Source organism: Triticum aestivum, chromosome 2A (assembly GCF_018294505.1).
Source record: "Triticum aestivum cultivar Chinese Spring chromosome 2A, IWGSC CS RefSeq v2.1, whole genome shotgun sequence".
NCBI classification, from domain to species: Eukaryota; Viridiplantae; Streptophyta; class Magnoliopsida; order Poales; family Poaceae; genus Triticum; species Triticum aestivum.
The window spans coordinates 784,679,059-784,694,712 of NC_057797.1; positions in this window are offsets into that span (position 1 = coordinate 784,679,059).

Below are 15,654 nucleotides of genomic sequence, written 5' to 3' on the forward strand. Positions count from 1 at the left end.
ATGGCCATATCATATCACTTATATTGATTGCATGTGATGTTTATCCTTTTATGCATCTTATCTTGCTTTGATTGACGGTAGCATTATAAGATGATCTCTCACTAAATTATCAAGAAGTGTTCTCCCTGAGTATGCACCGTTGCCAAAGTTCGTCGTGCCCAGACACCACGTGATGATCGGGTGTGATAAGCTCTACGTCCATCTACAACGGGTGCAAGCCAGTTTTGCACACGCAGAATACTCAGGTTAACTTGACGAGCCTAGCATATGCAGATATGGCCTCGGAACACAGAGACCGAAAGGTCGAGCGTGAATCATATAGTAGATATGATCAACATGACGATGTTCACCATTGAAAACTACTCCATCTCACGTGATGATCGGTTATGGTTTAGTTGATTTGGATCACGTGATCACTTAGAGGATTAGAGGGATGTCTATCTAAGTGGGAGTTCCTAAGTAATTTGATTAACTGAACTTAAACTTATCATGAACTTAGTACCTGATAGTATCTTGCTTGTTTATGTTGCTTGTAGATAGATGGCTCGTGCTATTGTTCCGTTGAATTTTAATGCGTTCCTTGAGAAAGCAAAGTTGAAAGATGATGGTAGCAATTACACGGACTGGGTCCGTAACCTGAGGATTATCCTCATTGCTGCACAGAAGAATTACGTCCTGGAAGCACCGCTGGGTGACAGGCCTGCTGCTGGAGCAACGCCAGATGTTATGAACGTCTGGCAGAGCAAAGCTGATGACTACTCGATAGTTCAGTGTGCCATGCTTTACGGCTTAGAATCGGGACTTCAACGACGTTTTGAACGTCATGGAGCATATGAGATGTTCCAGGAGTTGAAGTTAATATTTCAAGCAAATGCCCGAATTGAGAGATATGAAGTCTCCAATAAGTTCTATAGCTGTAAGATGGAGGAGAACAGTTCTGTCAGTGAGCATATACTCAAAATGTCTGGGTATAATAATCACTTGATTCAGATGGGAGTTAATCTTCCAGATGATTGCGTCATTGACAGAATTCTCCAATCACTGCCACCAAGCTACAAGAGCTTCGTGATGAACTATAATATGCAAGGGATGAACAAGACTATTCCCGAGCTCTTCGCAATGCTGAAAGCTGCGGAGGTAGAAATCAAGAAGGAGCATCAAGTGTTGATGGTTAGCAAAACCACTAGTTTCAAGAAAAAGGGCAAAGGGAAGAAGAAGGGAAACTTCAAGAAGAACAGCAAGCAAGTTGCTGCTCAGGAGAAGAAACCCAAGTCTGGACCTAAGCCTGAAACTGAGTGCTTCTACTGCAAGCAGACTGGTCACTGGAAGCGGAACTGCCCCAAGTATTTGGCGGATAAGAAGGATGGCAAAGTGAGCAAAGGTATATGTGATATACATGTTATTGATGTGTACCTTACTAGAGCTCGCAGTAGCACCTGGGTATTTGATACTGGTTCTGTTGCTAATATTTGCAACTCGAAACAGGGACTACGGAATAAGCGGACACTAGCAAAGGACGAGGTGACGATGCGCGTGGGAAACGGTTCCAAAGTCGATGTGATCGCGGTCGGCACGCTACCTCTACATCTACCTTCGGGATTAATATTAGACCTAAATAATTGTTATTTGGTGCCAGCGTTGAGCATGAACATTATATCTGGATCTTGTTTAATGCGAGACGGTTATTCATTTAAATCAGAGAATAATGGTTGTTCTATTTATATGAATAATATCTTTTATGGTCATGCACCTTTGAAGAGTGGTCTATTCTTGTTGAATCTCGAAGATAGTAATACACATATTCATAATGTAGAAGCCAAAAGATGCAAAGTTAATAATGATAGTGCAACTTATTTGTGGCACTGCCGTTTAGGTCATATCGGTGTAAAGCGCATGAAGAAACTCCATACTGATGGGCTTTTGGAACCACTTGATTATGAATCACTTGGTACTTGCGAACCGTGCCTCATAGGCAAGATGACTAAAACACCGTTCTCCGGTACTATGGAGAGAGCAACAGATTTGTTGGAAATCATACATACCGATGTATGTGGTCCGATGAATATTGAGGCTCGTGGCGGATATCGTTATTTTCTCACCTTCACAGATGATTTAAGCAGATATGGGTATATCTACTTAATGAAACATAAGTCTGAAACATTTGAAAGGTTCAAAGAATTTCAGAGTGAAGTTGAAAATCATCGTAACAAGAAAATAAAGTTTCTACGATCTGATCGTGGAGGAGAATATTTGAGTTACGAGTTTGGTATACATTTGAAAAATTGTGGAATAGTTTCGCAACTCACGCCACCCGGAACACCACAGCGTAATGGTGTGTCCGAACGTCGTAATCGTACTTTACTAGATATGGTGCGATCCATGATGTCTCTTACTGATTTACCGCTATCGTTTTGGGGTTATGCTTTAGAGACGGCCGCATTCACGTTAAATAGGGCACCATCAAAATCCGTTGAGACGACGCCTTATGAACTATGGTTTGGCAAGAAACCAAAGTTGTCGTTTCTTAAAGTTTGGGGCTGCGATGCTTATGTGAAAAAGCTTCAACCTGATAAGCTCGAACCCAAAGCGGAGAAATGTGTCTTCATAGGATACCCAAAGGAAACTGTTGGGTATACCTTCTATCACAGATCCGAAGGCAAGACATTCGTTGCTAAGAATGGATCATTTCTAGAGAAGGAGTTTCTCTCGAAAGAAGTGAGTGGGAGGAAAGTAGAACTTGACGAGGTAACTGTACCTGCTCCCTTATTGGAAAATAGTACATCACAGAAAACTGTTTCTGCGACACCTATGCCAATCAGTGAGGAAGCTAATGATGATGATCATGAAGCTTCAGAACAAGATACTACTGAACCACGTAGATCAACCAGAGTGAGATCCGCACCAGAGTGGTACGGTAATCCAGTTCTGGAAGTCATGATGCTAGATCATGATGAACCTACGAACTATGAAGAAGCGATGGTGAGCCCAGATTCCGCAAAGTGGCTTGAGGCCATGAAATCTGAGATGGGATCCATGTATGAGAACAAAGTATGGACTTTGGTTGACTTGCCCGATGATCGGCAAGCAATTGAGAATAAATGGATCTTCAAGAAAAAGACTGACGCTGACGGTAATGTTACTGTCTATAAAGCTCGACTTGTCGCAAAAGGTTTTCGACAAGTTCAAGGGGTTGACTACGATGAGACTTTCTCACCCGTAGCGATGCTTAAGTCCGTCAGAATTATGTTAGCAATTGCCGCATTTTATGATTATGAAATATGGCAGATGGATGTCAAAACTGCATTCCTGAATGGATTTCTGGAAGAAGAGTTGTATATGGTACAACCAGAAGGTTTTGTCGATCCAAAAGGAGCTAACAAAGTATGCAAACTCCAGCGATCCATTTATGGACTGGTGCAAGCATCTCGGAGTTGGAATAAACGCTTTGATAGTGTGATCAAAGCATTTGGCTTTATACAGACTTTTGGAGAAGCCTGTATTTACAAGAAAGTGAGTGGGAGCTCTGTAGCATTTCTGATATTATATGTGGATGACATATTGCTAATTGGAAATGATATAGAATTTCTGGATAGCATAAAGGGATACTTGAATAAAAGTTTTTCGATGAAAGACCTCGGGGAAGCTGCTTACATATTAGGCATAAAGATCTATAGAGATAGATCAAGACGCTTAATTGGACTTTCACAAAGCACATACCTGGACAAGATTTTGAAGAAATTCAAAATGGATCAAGCAAAGAAAGGGTTCTTGCCTGTGTTACAAGGTATGAAATTGAGTAAGACTCAATGCCCGACCACTGCAGAAGATAGAGAGAAAATGAAAGATGTTCCCTATGCTTCAGCCATAGGCTCTATCATGTATGCAATGCTGTGTACCAGACCTGATGTGTGCCTTGCTATAAGTTTAGCAGGGAGGTACCAAAGTAATCCTGGAATGGATCACTGGACAGCGGTCAAGAACATCCTGAAATACCTGAAAAGGACTAAGGATATGTTTCTCGTATATGGAGGTGACAAAGAGCTCACCGTAAGAGGTTACGTTGATGCAAGCTTTGACACTGATCCGGACGATTCTAAATCGCAAACCGGATACGTGTTTACTTTAAACGGTGGAGCTGTCAGTTGGTGCAGTTCTAAACAAAGCGTCGTAGCGGGATCTACATGTGAAGCGGAGTACATAGCTGCTTCGGAAGCAGCAAACGAAGGAGTCTGGATGAAGGAGTTCATATCCGATCTAGGTGTCATACCTAGTGCATCGGGTCCAATGAAAATCTTCTGTGACAATACTGGTGCAATTGCCTTGGCAAAGGAATCCAGATTTCACAAGAGGACCAAACACATCAAGAGACGCTTCAACTCCATCCGGGATTTAGTCCAGGTGGGAGACATAGAGATTTGCAAGATACATACGGATCTGAATGTTGCAGACCCGTTGACTAAGCCTCTTCCACGAGCAAAACATGATCAGCACCAAGGCTCCATGGGTGTTAGAATCATTACTGTGTAATCTAGATTATTGACTCTAGTGCAAGTGGGAGACTGAAGGAAATATGCCCTAGAGGCAATAATAAAGTTATTATTTATTTCCTTACATCATGATAAATGTTTATTATTCATGCTAGAATTGTATTAACCGGAAACATAATACATGTGTGAATACATAGACCAACAGAGTGTCACTAGTATGCCTCTACTTGACTAGCTCGTTAATCAAAGATGGTTATGTTTCCTAACCATGAACAAGGAGTTGTTATTTGATTAACGAGGTCACATCATTAGTAGAATGATCTGATTGACATGACCCATTCCATTAGCTTAGCACCCGATCGTTTAGTATGTTGCTATTGCTTTCTTCATGACTTATACATGTTCCTATAACTATGAGATTATGCAACTCCCGTTTACCGGAGGAACACTTTGGGTACTACCAAACGTCACAACGTAACTGGGTGATTATAAAGGAGTACTACAGGTGTCTCCAATGGTAGATGTTGGGTTGGCGTATTTCGAGATTAGGGTTTGTCACTCCGATTGTCGGAGAGGTATCTCTGGGCCCTCTCGGTAATGCACATCACATAAGCCTTGCAAGCACTGCAACTAATAAGTTAGTTGTGAGATGATGTATTACGGAACGAGTAAAGAGACTTGCCGGTAACGAGATTGAACTAGGTATTGGATACCGACGATCGAATCTCGGGCAAGTAACATACCGATGACAAAGGGAACAACGTATGTTGTTATGCGGTCTGACCGATAAAGATCTTCGTAGAATATGTAGGAGCCAATATGGGCATCCAGGTCCCGCTATTGGTTATTGACCGGAGACGTGTCTCGGTCATGTCTACATTGTTCTCGAACCGTAGGGTCCGCACGCTTAACATTACGATGACAGTTATTATGAGTTTATGCATTTTGATGTACCGAAGGTTGTTCGGAGTCCCGGATGAGATCACGGACATGACGAGGAGTCTCGAAATGGTCGAGACGTAAAGATTGATATATTGGAAGCCTATGTTTGGACATCGGAAGTGTTCCGGGTGAAATCGGGATTTTACCGGAATACCGGGAGGGTTACCGGAACCCCCCGGGAGACTAATGGGCCTATTGGGCCTTAGTGGAAAAGAGAAAAGGGAAGCCCACTAGCTGGCCGGCGCCCCCCCCAAGTCCTATTAGGAATAGGATAAGGGGCCGGCCCCCCTTCTCTCTCTTTTCCCCCCCGGGAGTCCTAATTGGATTAGGGTTGGGGGAGGAGTCCTACTCCCGGTGGGAGTAGGACTCCCCTGCGCCTCCCCTCCCTTGGCCGGCCGGCCCCCCTCCTCCAACCTTTATATACGGGGGCAGGGGGCACCCCAAGACACACAACTTGATCCTTGAGATCGTTCCTTAGCCGTGTGCGGTGCCCCCTGCCACCAAATTCCACCTCGATCGTACCGTTGTAGTGCTTAGGCGAAGCCCTGCGTCGGTAGTACATCAAGATCGTCATCACGCCGTCGTGCTGACGGAACTCTTCCTCGACGCTTTGCTGGATCGGAGCCCGGGGAACGTCATCGAGCTGAACGTGTGCTAAGAACTCGGAGGTGCCGGAGTAACGGTGCTTGGATCGGTCGGATCGGGAAGAAGACGTACGACTACTTCCTCTACGTTGTGTGATCGCTTCCGCAGTCGGTCTGCGTTGGTACGTAGACAACACTCTCCCCTCTCGTTGCTGTGCATCACCATGATCTTGCGTGTGCGTAGGAAAAATTTTGAAATTACTGCGTTCCCCAACAATTCATTCATCATGCTAGCTTGAGCCCTTTAATTACTAATTTTCATTGTTTCTCTCTTTCAAGCACGCTACAATAAGGCGGATAAGGTGCCAGAGGTGTACGACCTGTATGCCATGGCCCACACTGCCTCTTTCAAGAAAGTCAAGGCTTTCTCTCAGTCTGACCTCGATGATGCAAACTACTTCACCAACATCTCCTCCCACAACAAGCTCGTGAGATATAGAGATGAGGGGAAGGCGAGGAAAGGGGAGGACTTTAACCCGAGCCAGGGTCCCATTGATCCAGAGCTGTTGATGATATCTGGTGGCGGGAGGTCCCATGGCTCCATAGCCATTGGATATGGACTTATCCGTTGTCCTAGCACTCTCCCGGAGATCAAGGCGCGCCAGTCGAGCTCTGCTCCTGAGATAAGGCCTCGTGAACGTCCAGTGCAACTCGCCATCAAGGTTAGTGATACGTACTCAGTTATCTTTCTCCATTACATTGTGTGCGCTTCCATCAATGATTACAAATGGTCATGTGAGTGGTGTTGCAGGCTGCTATACAGAGTGAGAGAGATAGAACGGAGAAACTTCTGGCGGAGGCGGCGGAGAGGCAGCGGGAGTTGGAGGAGAGGACGGCAAAGATGATGGAGGAGGAGAGGGCACGGAATGACATGCAGGCAAGGGCCATGTACGAGCTCCTTGTGGTAAGTTTCTTCTGCAGATTAGCCAAAACATTCATGTAGTGTTTGTCTCATTACTAACTAGTATGACTGAGTCGTCAAAACCAAATGTGCAGTCTGTGTGCGAGAAGACAGGTCAGACCGCTCCGCCGATGCCAGTGATTGCTCCTGGGACCACGGTGAGTTTTATTTGAATGGACATTACTTGCTAGTCTTAACATTTGAGTGTCATCATGCTAACAAGACATTGGAAATGATCTTTGGTGCAGCGTAACTCCAGAAAAGCATCGCACGATCCTTCTCCAGCTATCGACATGAGCCACCCCGCTCCTACACCTCCTGGATCTTGGTAAGTTTATCTAGTGTTTTGCTTAACACATGCATAAAGACCTAGACTTAGCTTTATTTCCTCCAATGCTTACCATAATGACCTAGACTTAGCTTCTTCACCTCCAAAATGACTTAATAAGCTTACTGACCTCCAAAACCATCCATTTTACCTAAGTTAGCTCTAAAACGATCTGTACTTAGCTTACTTATGTCAAAAATTGCATAATTAGCTTAGTTAGCTCATAGACGATCCATTTTACCTAAGTTAGCTCTAAAATGACCCATTTTACCTAGGTTAGCTTATAAATGATCCAGTTCATCCAAGTTAGCTCAAAAATGACCCATTTTACCTAGATTAGCTCCTAAATGATCCATTTACCTACGTTAGCTTTAAAATGACCCATTTCACCTAGGTTAACTCCAAAATGACCCATCTTACCTAGGTTATCTCATAAACAATCCATTTCAACTAATTTAGCTCATAAACGATTCATTTCACCAAGTTAGCTAAAAAACGATCCATTTCACCTAAATTAGCTCTTAAATGATCCTTTTCACCTAAGTTAGCTCAAAAAGATCCATTTCAACTAAATTAGCTCATAAATGATCCATTTCACCTAAGTTAGCTCAAAAACGATCCATTTCAACTAAGTTAGCTCATAAATGATCCACTTCACCTAAGTTAGCTCAAAACGATCCATTTCACCTTAGTTACCTCAAAAACGATCCATTTGACATTAGTTAGCTCATAAACGACCCATTCCAACTAAGTTAGCTCATAAATGATCCATTTCACCTTAGCTAGCTCATAAACGACCCATTTCAACTTAGTTAGCTCATATATGATCCATTTCACGTAAGTTAGCTCATAAATGACATTGTTCTAGTCTTCTTCTTGTTCTACTCTTCTTGTTCTAGTCTTCTTCTTGTTCTACTCTTCTTCTTGTTCTACTCTTCTTGTTCTAACTTTCTTATTTTTCATTTTGCAGATTTCATTCACTTGACGAAAGCTTGCATAGATGGAGTGCTCCTTATCCCTTTCTCTACTTCTTTTGTATCGTTGAACTATGCATGTATCGTTGGATGAAACTATTGTAATATATATGGTTGGATGCCTCTATGTTGATATATATGGTTGGATGATGAAGTTATGTGTTGGATATCTTATATGTTTGCTCTGTAATGGCCTTTTGAAATATATCTATATATGTCATATATATTTGTGATGAAAATTGTTGTATTTAATAAAAACAGATAAAAGAGCCAATATGCAGGCTCTTTGCTGTCTGCCACCGATGGCAACGGGCTCTTTGCCGTCTGCCGCGGATGGCAAAGAAGCCACATGGCATCCAGTTGTACTTCCTAGGAGCTGACCCATTTGGTCAGTTTGCCTACAATGGCAGACGGCAAAGACTTTGCCATCAATGGCAGACGGCAAATAACCTGCCATGTAGTGACGTGTAGATGACATCATACGGCTGACGGCAAAGACACTAGAAATTTTGCCGTCAGCGGCGGACGGCAAAGGCCTGTCGTTAGCCACTTAACGGACTGACAGCACAATTATTGCCGTCCGCTCTCTTTGCCGTCCGCCACGCTCTCTTTGCCGTCCGCCGCAGACGGCAAAGACTTTGCCATCAGTAGCAGACGGCAGAGAAACTTTTTACCGGAGCCTACGTTGCCGGAGCCTTTTGCCGTCCGCGGCTGACGGCAAAGCTCTTTGCCGTCCTCCGTTCATGCCTTTGCCGTCCGCCATGGCGGACGGCAAAGTAGCTGATTCCTGTAGTGCAATATATCAATCTTTATGTCTCGACCATTTCGAGACTCCTCGTCATGTCCGTGATCACATTCGGGACTCCAAACAACCTTCGGTACATCAAAACATATAAACTCATAATACAACTGTCATCGAAACCTTAAGCGTGCGGACCCTACGGGTTCGAGAACAATGTAGACATGACCGATACACGTCTCCGCTCAATAACCAATAGCGGGACCTGGATGCCCATATTGGCTCCTACATATTCTACAAAGATCTTTATCGGTCAGACCGCATAACGACATACGTTGTTCCCTTTGTCATCGGTATGTTACTTGCCCGAGATTCGATCGTCGGTATCCAATACCTAGTTCAATCTCGTTACTGGCAAGTCTCTTTACTCATTCCGTAATACATCATCTCGCAACTAACTCATTAGTTGCATTGCTTGCAAGGCTTAAGTGATGTGCATTACCGAGAGGGCCCAGAGATACCTCTCCGACGATCGGAGTGACAAATCCTAATCTCGAAATACGTCAACCCATAGTTCATAAGGCGTCGTCTCAACGGATTTTGATGGTGCCCTATTTAACGTGAATGCGGTCGTCTCTAAAGCATAACCCCAAAACGATAGCGGTAAATCAGTAAGAGACATCATAGATCGCACCATATCTAGTAAAGTACGATTACGACGTTCGGACACACCATTACGTTGTGGTGTTCCAGGTGGCGTGAGTTGCGAAACTATTCCGCATTGTTTCAAATGTACACCAAACTCATAACTCAAATATTCTCCTCCATGATCAGATCGTAGAAACTTTATTTTCTTGTTACGATGATTTTCAACTTCACTCTGAAATTCTTTGAACTTTTCAAATGTTTCAGACTTATGTTTCATTAAGTAGATATACCCATATCTGCTTAAGTCATCTGTGAAGGTGAGAAAATAACGATATCCGGCACGAGCCTCAATATTCATCGGACCACATACATCTGTATGTATGATTTCCAACAAATCTATTGCTCTCTCCATAGTACCGGAGAACGGTGTTTTAGTCATCTTTTCCATGAGGCACGGTTCGCAAGTACCAAGTGATTCATAATCAAGTGGTTCTAAAAGTCCATCAGTATGGAGTTTCTTCATGCGCTTTACACCGATATGACCTAAACGGCAGTGCCACAAATAAGTTGCACCATCATTATCAACTCTGCATCTTTTGGCTTCAACATTATGAATATGTGTGTCACTACTATCGAGATTCAATAAGAATAGACCACTCTTCAAGGGTGCATGACCATAAAAGATATTACGCATATAAATAGAACAACCATTATTCTCTGATTTAAATGAATAACCGTCTCGCATCAAACAAGATCCAGATATAATGTTCATGCTTAACGCTGGCACCAAATAACAATTATTTAGGTCTAATATTAATCCCGAAGGTAGATGTAGAGATAGCGTGCCGACTGCGATCACATCGACTTTGGAACCGTTTCCCACGCGCATCGTCACCTCGTCCTTAGCCAATCTTCGCTTAATCCGTAGTCCCTGTTTCGAGTTACAAATATTAGCAACAGAACCAGTATCAAATACCCAGGTGCTACTGCGAGCATTAGTAAGGTACACACAATAACATGTATATCACATATACCTTTGTTCACCTTGCCATCCTTCTAATCCGCCAAATACTTGGGGCAGTTCCGCTTCCAGTGACCAGTCTGCTTGCAGTAGAAGCACTCAGTTTCAGGCTTAGGTCCAGACTTGAGTTTCTTCTCTTGAGCAGCAACTTGCTTGCTGTTATTCTTGAAGTTCCCCTTCTTCTTCCCTTTGCCCTTTTTCTTGAAACTAGTGGTCTTGTTGACCATCGACACTTGATGCTCCTTTTTGATTTCTACCTCCGCAGCTTTCAGCATTGCGAAGAGCTCGGGAATAGTCTTATTCATCCCTTGCATATTATAGTTCATCACGAAGCTCTTGTAGCTTGGTGGCAGTGATTGAAGAATTCTGTCAATGACGCAATCATCTGGAAGATTAACTCCCATTTGAATCAAGTGATTATTATACCTAGACATTTTGAGTATATGCTCACTGACAGAACTGTTCTCCTCCATCTTGCAGCTATAGAACTTATTGGAGACTTCATATCTCTCAATTCGGGCATTTGCTTGAAATATTAACTTCAACTCCTGGAACATCTCATATGCTCCATGACGTTCAAAACGTCGTTGAAGTCCCGATTCTAAGCCGTAAAGCATGACACACTGAACTATCGAGTAGTCATCAGCTTTGCTCTGCCAGACGTTCATAACATCTGGTGTTGCTCCAGCAGCAGGCCTGGCACCCAGCGGTGCTTCCAGGACGTAATTCTTCTGTGCAGCAATGAGGATAATCCTCAAGTTACGGACCTAGTCCGTGTAATTGCTACCATCATCTTTCAACTTTGCTTTCTCAAGGAACGCATTAAAATTCAACGGAACAACAGCACGGGCCATCTATCTACAATCAAACATACATAAGCAAGATACTATCAGGTACTAAGTCCATGATAAATTTAAGTTCAATTAATCATATTACTTAAGAACTCCCACTTAGATAGACATCCCTCTAATCTTCTAAGTGATCACGTGATCCAAATCAACTAAACCATGTCCGATCATCACGTGAGATGGAGTAGTTTCATTGGTGAACATCACTATGTTGATCATATCTACTATATGATTCACGCTCGACCTTTCGGTCTCCGTGTTCCGAGGCCATATCTGTATATGCTTGGCTCGTCAAGTATAACCTGAGTATTCCGCGTGTGCAACTGTTTTGCACCCGTTGTATTTGAACGTAGAGCCTATCACACCCGATCATCACGTGGTGTCTCAACACGAAGAACTTTCACAACGGTGCATACTCAGGGAGAACACTTCTTGATAATTTAGTGAGAGGTCATCTTATAATGCTACCGTCAATCAAAGCAAGATAAGATGCATAAAAGATAAACATCACATGCAATCAATATAAGTGATATGATATGGCCATCATCATCTTGTGCCTGTGATCTCCATCTCCGAAGCACCGTCATGATCACCATCGTCACCGGCGCGACACCTTGATCTCCATCGTAGCATCATTGTCGTCTCGCCAATCTTATGCTTCCACGACTATCGCTACCGCTTAGTGATAAAGTAAAGCATTACAACGCGATTGCATTGCATACAATAAAGCGACAACCATATGGCTCCTGCCAGTTGCCGATAACTCGGTTACAAAACATGATCATCTCATACAGCAAAATTCAGCATCATGTCTTGACCATATCACATCACAACATGCCCTGCAAAAACAAGTTAGACGTCCTCTACTTTGTTGTTGCAAGTTTTACGTGGCTGCTACGGACTTAAGCAAGAACCAATCTTACCTACGCATCAAAACCACAACGATAGTTTATCAAGTTGGTGCTGTTTTAACCTTCGCAAGGACCGGACGTAGCCACACTCAGTTCAACTAAAGTTGGAGAAACTGTGACCCGCAAGCCACCTATGTGCAAAGCACGTCGGGAGAACCGGTCTCGCGTAAGCGTACGCATAATGTCGGTCCGGGCTGCTTCATCTAGCAATACCGCCGAACCAAAGTATGACATGCTGGTAAGCAGTATGACTTATATCGCCCACAACTCACTTGTGTTCTACTCGTGCATATAACATCAACACATAAAACCTAGGCTCGGATGCCACTGTTGGGGAACGTAGTAATTTCAAAAAATTTCCTACGCACAGGCAAGATCATGGTGATGCATAGCAACGAGGGGAGAGTGTGATCTACGTACCCTTGTAGATCGACAACGGAAGCGTTTGGTTGATGTAGTCGTACGTCTTCACGGCCCGACCGATCAAGCACCGAAACTACGACACCTCCGAGTTTTAGCACAAGTTCAGCTCGATGACGATCCCCGGACTCCGATCCAGCAAAGTGTCGGGGAAGAGTTCCGTCAGCATGACGGCGTGGTGACGATCTTGATGTACTACTTTCGCAGGGCTTCGCCTAAGCACCGCTACAATATTATCGAGGGCTATGGTGGCAGGGGGCGCCGCACACGGCTAAGAATATGACCACGTGAATCAACTTGTGTGTCTCTGGGGTTCCCCTGCCTCCGTATATAAAGGATCAAGGGGGGTGCGGCCGGCCTAGGAGAGGCGCGCCAGGAGGAGTCCTACTCCCTCTGGGAGTAGGATTCCCCCCCCCCCCCAATCCTAGTTGGAATAGGATTCGCGGAGGGGGGAAAAGAGAGAGGGGGGCCGGCCCCTTCTCCTTGTCCTATTCGGACCAAGGGAGGGGAGGGGCGCGCGGCCCATCTTGGGCTGCCCCTTCTCTTTTCCACTAAGGCCCACTAAGGCCCATCTAACTCCCGGGGGGTTCCGGTAACCTCCCGGTACTCCGGTAAAATCCCGATTTCACCCAGAACACTTCTGATGTCCAAACATAGGCTTCCAATATATCAATCTTTATGTCTCGACCATTTCGAGACTCCTCGTCATGTCCGTGATCACATCCAGGACTCCGAACAACCTTCGGTACATCAAAAAGTATAAACTCATAATATAACTGTCATCGAAACCTTAAGCGTGCGGACCGTACGGGTTCGAGAACAATGTAGACATGACCGAGACACGTCTCCGGTCAATAACCAATAGCGGGACCTAGATGCCCATATTGGCTCCTACATATTCTACGAAGATCTTTATCGGTCAGACCGCATAACGACATACGTTGTTCCCTTTGTCATCGGTATGTTACTTGCCCGAGATTCGATCATCGGTATCCAATACCTAGTTCAATCTCGTTACCGGCAAGTCTCTTTACTCGTTCCGTAATACATCATCTTGCAACTAACTCATTAGTTGCATTGCTTGCAAGGCTTAAGTGATGTGCATTACCGAGAGGACCCAGAGATACCTCTCCGACGATCGGAGTGACAAATCCTAATCTTGAAATACGTCAACCCAACATGTACCTTTGGAGACACCTGTAGAGCACCTTTATAATCACCCAGTTACGTTGTGACGTTTGGTAGCACACAAAGTGTTCCTCCGGCACACGGGAGTTACATAATCTCATAGTCATAGGAACATGTATAAGTCATGAAGAAAGCAATAGCAACATACTAAACGATCGTGTGCTAAGCTAATGGAATGGGTCATGTCAATCAGATCATTCAACTAATGATGTGATCCCGTTAATCAAATGACAACTCTTTGTCCATGGTTAGGAAACATAACCATCTTTGATTAACGAGCTAGTCAAGTAGAGGCATACTAGTGACACTCTGTTTGTCTATGTATTCACACATATATTATGTTTCCGGTTAATACAATTCTAGCATGAATAATAAACCTTTATCATGATATAAGGAAATAAATAATAACTTTATTATTGCCTCTAGGGCATATTTCCTTCAAGCACGTACTCCTACGCGAATGTGTCTCGCTGTTTCAGACTCTATCCCGTTAAGCCACGTTCCAAATAACATGCTGACGAAATTCGGAGGAGTAATGTTAAAAGCTATGTGGACCGTCCGCCAAAGAACCTTGGCCAACGGCCAATCAAGAAAAAGGTGTTTGATAGTTTCATCCCGATCACAAAAACCACACCTAGTAGGTCATGTCCAGTTACACTTTGCCAGATTGTCCTTAGTTAAGATGACTTGTTTATGTACAAACCACATAAACACTTTAATTTTCAAAGGAACTTTGACTCTCCAAACATATTTGGAACTAGGAATGGAGCTAGAATTGATAACATCGAGATACATTAATTTAACTGTAAACTCCCCAGTCCTAGTAAGCTTCCAGCGCAACTGATCGGGCTGTTAAAACAACTGAACCTCAATCAGTCTACTCACTAAATGGAGCCACGCTTCCCAACGATTACCGGCTAGCGTCCTCCTGAATTGAATATTAAGGGGGGTGGACTGAAGTACCGTTGCAACGAAAGCATTGCGTCGTTGGACAATGCTATAAAGAGACGGGTATTGAAGCGCGAGGAGTGTCTCTCCTAGCCAAGTATCCTCCCAGAATCGCGTGTTGGTGCCATTTCCGATTATAAACTTTGTTCTATTGATAAAGGCTAATTTGACTCTCATGAGCCCTTTCCAAAAAAGCGAGTCCGTCGGTGTCGCTTTCACCTGATACAAAGTTTTGGAGTGAAGATACTTACTACGGAGAATCTGCGCCCATGTGGCCTCAGTCTCTACAGATAACTTATACAGCCACTTGCTGAGAAGACATTTGTTCTTGACTTCAAGATTTTCAATGCCAAGACCCCCTTGGTCTTTTGGTCGACAAATAATATCCCATTTGGCGAGTCTATATTTCCTTTTTAGTTCATCACTCTGCAAGAAGAATCAGGATCAATAGAAGTCCAGCCTTTTTCTAACTCCAACTGGAACCTCGAAAAAAGACAAGAGAAACATAGGCATACTCGTGAGAACCGAATTAATGAGAATTAATCGGCCTCTGTACCTGTGGTGATGTTCGCATCCACTTGCAGGTTCTTAAAACTGCTATTTTTCCCTTCTATAAAAGTAAGGTACGCCTTTGGCATACTCTCAAAACAAATTC